General features: G+C 48.1%; 1 pseudogene; it reads left to right on the forward strand.

The window, feature by feature from the left end:
• The first annotated feature begins 283 nt into the window (after positions 1 to 283).
• On the forward strand, positions 284 to 1,488 carry LOC103253171 (annotated as a pseudogene).
• Positions 1,489 to 6,646: the final 5,158 nt, after the last annotated feature.

Raw genomic sequence — 6,646 nt, forward strand, 5'->3', positions numbered from 1 at the left:
ACCCCCAAAACACCCACAGCGCAGCCAAAGATCGCTCTAGTGGTGTGCACCAAGCAGCAGTGCTCAGAGACCCTGAGCCCGGCCCGCCTGTTGTGTCCAGCCTGGCCAGAGAGAACTTGGTGGCGCCTACTCCATAGTGTGGGTGCAAAGGCCAGGGCGGGTCCTCTGGCACTGCTCTTCCCTTACTATAAAGGGAGCAGCTGCCTCATAGGATCCACCAACTTCCCACTTGCTTTCTGCCTCTTCCCTGTCACCTGGAAATCTAGTCTCGCCTGGGCTCGACATGGACCCCAACTGCTCCTGCGTCCCTGGTAAGGGACGCTCGGTTTCTGGGCCGTGAGATCCTCATCTTCTGGCCACTGGACAGATGTTCTTAGGAGTGAAGGCGTCGTTTTGCATTCTGGCCAAAGTGAAGCCTTTAGTGCATGGTTCTAGTGCTTTCCTGTTGCCAAGTGCTTCCATCACCCTAGAACTTTTGCATTCTCCTCTCGTCTATCATGTCATAACAAGAGCCCTCAGGCATATGACTCTCCTGCTCCAAGTCACCTAGGTAGTCCAGGGCTGCTAGGTGCAGTTCCAGTGCTCTGCTCAGCATTTGAGTTGCCTGGGCTGCATGGGAGACAGGGGACATGGCCTTTTCAGGATTCAGGACAGAAACCATCCTAGCCTGAAGAGGGAGGTGGGAATAGACCTCACTGTCCCCTGAGGCAAACAGAGCTACCAGGTCTGTTCTGGCACTCGGGTGGGAGCGTTTGTTGACTGACTCTTGCCCTGTCTGCATCTCCCTGAGTGATTACCTCTGGCTTTCTCTTCCTTGCAGGTTGTTCCTGCACCTGCCCTGGCTCCTGCAAGTGCAAAGAGAACAGATGCATGTCCTGAAAGAAGAGTGAGTGGGGGCCTTCCCTGGGTCTGGGGCTGAGTCAGAGGAGGGAGCACAGAGCTCAGCAGGCAGGAACAGGCCAGACCAGCTTCCCACATCCTCTTCTCTCGGCACCTGGTAGAAGCAGAGGCTGAAGAAATTTAGAGATGGTTGATTCTAAAGTTCATTTTTAAATTGGAGAAATTGGCAAAGAGAGTCCACTGACATGCCACAGCCCTGACAGATGAGGACATTCCTCACTTCAGTGTATGGTTCCTTTGTTCCAGAGCCTCTGTTTTTCACTCCTGCGGAAAGAAGACTTTCTTGTAGTCTTCTCCTCTTTCCTGAACCCCAAAAGGGTAGACCGCTTTTCCCCAGCAAGACCCTCACCCCAAAGGCCCCTCAATTATCTCCTGACAGAGCTGTACCCTCCTTAACTCAGGGTCCTCGGGGGCCTTGCTGGGCCTCTGTCAGGCAGGGAGGTGCCTTGTCAAGTCTGCTCTGACCTCCAACTCTCCCCTTTCTCCACAAGCTGCTGCTCCTGCTGTCCCATGGGCTGTGCCAAGTGTGCCCAGGGCTGTATCTGCAAAGGGGCATCAGATAAGTGCCACTGCTGTGCCCGATGCTAGGATGTCCTGATCCCAGATGGAGATAGAAGGACATATGCAAAACTGGCTGTTGTTTTATATACTACCCTAAACCGTTTGCTACATTATTTTGAAAGTGAAATATGTGATTGATAATAAAAGGTGTTGACTTTATTTTGGCTCTGATTTGTGTGTGTGTGTGCTTTGGAAGTAAGGGACCCCACACCTAACAGAGCTGGGCTGTGGGATGGCATTAATAGTCCAGATCCCGTGTGCTGGAATGGATAACTCACACACTGAGTGGCTTAAGGCAAGCCAGGCTCCCCATTTCCGCATCAGTTCCTCAGTTAAAAACACAAGAGCATTTGCCAGATGATGCAGTGGCATGTGTTTCTGCCACAGACCTAAGCTTTGGTAAGAGTAAACAAAATGGATTCATATGACAAAAATAATAACACAAACTGGAAAAACCATTCTTATAATAAACAAGCACATTTCAATAAATATAAAAAATAAAATAACTGGCAAAGCAAAATAATTACAAACATTGACAATTTTCTAGGGTGTGCATTTCAGACTGGAAACAGTTTCCAGATGCCCAGTGCGGGCATGGCATAGCTTCAGCAGTGCTGGCCTGGTCATCCCCACGGACACCCTCTATCTGGGTCTGCCCAGTGTCACTAATAAGACTCTTCTTCCCCTGAGAGCTCAATGTTATCACTGTACACTAAACCTATGGAAGTTTCTCCCCAGGCCCAGCCAAAATGAGCTCCTCTTTCAAATTCCAGGTTCAGAGCCTTCAAGCAGCTGAGTGACTCGGATGTGGATGGAAGTGCCCAGCAGTAACAGGATAAGATGGAGGATAAGAACCGAGGTTTCCAAATGAAGTATTTGTGTCTTCTTATGGAGGAATGAGCACAATCTTTAAATCTAAGGTGTGGTTGTTTGCTGGAAGAAGTAAGGCCCCGAGTGACTTGCGATGTATGGCAAAGTTCAGTCTCTCTGGCTATTTGATGAAGGAATTTTTATTGCATCTTTTAAAAAAAGAGAAGTAGGCACCAAGAGTCAGGACCGTCCTAGCCTGCAGGGGCCTATGTAAAGAGAGGGTTTTGGAAGGCAGCCTGTGCCAAGGACATGGGTTTTGGTGTCAGGCGGTCCCGGAGCACTCTGAGTGCCCTCAGAGAGGCCAGGCTGCCTCCCTGAGTTTCATTTCATGCAAAATGGAACAATGTGTCAGAACCTTTGGGGAAGAAGGGGACATCAAGGACCACCTCTGTCTCTTGGCAAATGTGGTATGGATATTCACCCATCCCTCCTTTTTATTATCTGATTTTCCTGCCCAATTTCAGTTCCTCATCAGGTCTTAGGTTTCAAAGTGATGACAGGAGGTGAAATCAAACTTCTCAGTTGCTTGAATCTTACAAGGGGCTTCTCACACTCCAAAGTGAAGTAATACTTCTATTTCCTATATATTCCAAATCTAAATTTTGGTAAATAAAATGATACTAATTATATTAAGCAAGAAATAATAAGCCATTTGTTACATTTAACTAGAAAATTTCTATAAATATATGACAAGTACCTGGAAATGTAAGTTTTGCAATCTGTGCACATATGTTCATCAATGGTAGTGATTGCAGATTGGAAACAACAGACTAGCCCCAGTGTGAGGACACATACCTTGAACAGCACAGGCCCGGACATCCCCACAAGGAACCCTCAGGCTTGGCCTTCCCAGTGCCACTGAAAGGATACTTGCTGACCAGTGGGAGCTCTCTGTTATGACTTGGCTTTAAATTTTTGGAAGTTTCTCTCAAGGTCAGGTTAAATTTTCTCCTCCTTCAAGTTACATCCTTGATCAATTCAAATCAGCAAAGTGACTAGGGTATTTCAGGGAATTGCCTGGCATTTTCCAGGTAAGATGAAGTGTGTTTTAGGAATGGATCCATGAAGTTTTTCATGGCTGCCCATTCTGGGGGTATGGCAGATTCTGCAGTTTGTAGGGTACGGAGGTATTCATTAGGAAGTAGAGTGGCCTGGATGACTTGTGATTAATGACAATGGGTTGTCCCTTTGGCTATATGTTGAAGAAGTTTCTATTTGATGTTCAAAGAAAAAGAGGAGTCAGGTGGCCCAAAAATCTGACCACCTGGCCTGCAGGTGGTCAGTGTGAAGAGAAGATTTTGGAAGGCAGCCTTTGCCAAAACATGGGTTTTGGTGTCAGGCAGTCCTGTGTTAAGCACACATCACCACTTAATGGTTATGTGGCCTGGGCTAGTGACTGGACCACTCTGAGCCTCCATTTTCTCCTTTGCAAAAAGGGTCTTACATCTCTACATAGGAATCACAAGTGATAGTGGCCCAACAAATAGAAAAGTGTATTAAACTGTGGCATTATGCTTATTTGGTCCACATAAACTTTCTGGAGTGAGAATTCTTTTAGCTCCCGTAAATCTCCTTTGGAAAGGCCCATCTGCATGGAAACATTACTGTGGATTTGATGTCTGGACTCTTATGGATCTGATCTTAATGGCATGTGAATGACCTCTTGCACAAAATCCTACAGGATAAGACACTAAGCCAGCATTTGCACAGAGAAAAAGCTTTCCTTCTCTACAACCCATTTGATCTTCACACAAAGCAGAGAGACAGTGAGTTGCTTGCAGAGATGTTAATCGACTGCCCAAGGTCACACACTGAGAGGTCAAGGTCTGAATGAACATATGCTAGAACTTTCTCATGAGCTGGCCACAGCAGACAGGTCATGATGTCACTGGATGCTAAGTCCTGCCCCTCCCAGTTCAGCACTAGAGGGTCATTGGTTAGTTAGCCTAACTGAGTCCCTGGCCTGAGAGCTGGCCTCCTGAAGCCCAGAGAGGTCACAGAGCTATGCACAGTGATCTGACGGCCAGCACACTGGTCTTCCCTATTCTGCTTCTGCGCCAGATTCCAGTGTCCTCATCTTTCACATGACATAAGATGAGAGTTGAAGGCATGGTGATCCAGACAGCATTCACATGTGCAAATCTCAGTTTTGTCACTTATACCTAGGAGGCCACAACTTCTCTGTGTCTCGGGTTCCTCTACTGGGTGGCAGTAGAAAAGTCTGAGTGGTAGAAGAAAAGGAGTTAACACAAGCAAAGAACTGAAAATAGTTTGGTCATTGACAAGTTGTCTGTTAAATTAGCTGTGATTTTGTTGTCTTTATTCACAGCACAGGAAGTTTTTCTACTTCCAGACAAATAAACCAATCCCATCGTGCTCGACTGTGTCCTGTGTTATTCTCATCAACGATGTGATCACGTGACCTGTGGCCCGGAGAGGGTCCTCCACCATTCATGGATCCACACCAGATATGCAGAGCCAAGAGCAACTCAGTCCCTATCCTTATAACGGATACTCAAGGATTCCTGGCATTTCTGCTCCCACTTCCACTATTTCCCTTAACATGTTCCTTTTAAATGACGCACTTTAAATATGTTTGTATAAAAAGCAAACTTTTTGTCACCGCTGAAAATCAGAAGCATCTCGCTTCCAGACATACAAGGTGGCCATAGAATTACACCTTTCCTTTCAGTATCTTTTTTATTGTTCCCTGGATGGACCCTCATGTTTGTTTTTGTTTAAAGATTGAAAGCAGGAAAGAGCTGTGGAAGACTAATGTTAGGCCCAAGGGAAGCATCCTTGTTGACCTCTTTCTCTTAAAAGCTGACTGGATTCAGATCCAGCAGGACAGACCCCTTCAAGCCCTCTGACCCTGGACTAGTCACACACACTCCTTGTGTTGTGGCTGTCTGATTGGTAACTTGGGTTCATAGAAAGCATTCTCCTTGAGCATTGTTGTGAGGGTCAAACAGCCAAAAAGATTAGACATGGTTTGGCAGGGACTATGTGCTGTGTGATAATCAGGAACAACAGGGAAAATCATCCTTCCTTTGTGGGCATCCCAAGCTTTGGGAAGCTCAACCTTACGCCTGGTGGGGCAGCGAGGCTGTGGGAAATCCCAAGGAAGTTAAAGTACAGATCACCCAGCAAATGCGCCTGATATTCCATCAGAAGTGGAGACTGGAAGGGAGGGAGGCAGAGCACTAACCTGCCCTGTTGCTGGAAAGAAGAAACGTGGTCAAGGGCCCAGCAGATGAGGCAAAGTTCACATCAATGGCCTGTCCTCTGCACACAGCTCCCTCACTGTGCTCCACACCTTGGGTCTATCTAGGGACGTGAGCATTGAGCATGGGGTTGCACACTGACCATTAGGAGCCCGAAGCTGAGGACAAAAGTGCAGGACTGGGGAAGGGAATTCTGATCACTCTGGGTTCTTTGAACCTCCATGGACCAGGAGTGAGGGTGGACCACAATCTGTGGGAAATTGGAATTGGACCCGTGGCAAGCATGAAGGCTGTGAGCCATCTAGCTCACAGACCCTCCCTTGGGACAGCAGCCAAAAGGAGGCCCCAGTGCAGTGCACTGAGGTGCAGGCAGTGAATGGGTGAGGGGTATCCTGCACCTGGCCTGCCCTCTGTGCCCAGCCCCGTTCAGGACAGTGAGCGGATAGGACTCGGCAGGGCAGTGCAAAGTCTGGAGCAGAGCCTCTGTGCCCAGCTCCCTGTTCTGACTATAAAGGGAGCAGAGGCCTCCTGGTCTCCACCAGCCCCCTCCCCCCCCCCCCGCCTGTCCCACTGCCTATTCCCTCTCGCACTAAGTATTCTAGCCTCACCTGGGCTCAACATGGACCCCAACTGTCCCTGCACCCTTGGTAAGGGATGACATATTTCTGGCTTTAAGATCTCGTATGTTTTTGCTAGAGGATAGAATGTTCCTGCTGCTGGAAGAGGGCTCGTTTGGAGTTTGGCCTCAAGTGACCTCTTTTCCTTGGATTTCTGGTGCTTTCTTCCTGGCCAGGCGCCTACATCACCACTTGGAACATTCTCATCTTCCCAGCGCTCCCATCTCTGAGGCTACTGGATTGAGTGAGGCTCAAAATAGTCCTGCTCCATGTCTCCTAGATGGGAAGAGACTCAGTGCTCCATCCACCATTTCAGCTGTCCGGTGTGGTTGGGAGGCAGGACATTGAATCTTCTGGATTCCCGACATAGAGTCCTGTGGGTATGATTTAAATAGCACCTGCCATCCTAGCCAGAACGGTGGGTTAGACTTCCTCCTGTCTGAGTGGAACAAAAGTTTCCATGTTTCCTCAGTG

Source organism: Carlito syrichta, unplaced genomic scaffold (assembly GCF_000164805.1).
Source record: "Carlito syrichta isolate Samal-C Ts95f unplaced genomic scaffold, Tarsius_syrichta-2.0.1 Scaffold205434, whole genome shotgun sequence".
Taxonomy (NCBI): domain Eukaryota; kingdom Metazoa; phylum Chordata; class Mammalia; order Primates; family Tarsiidae; genus Carlito; species Carlito syrichta.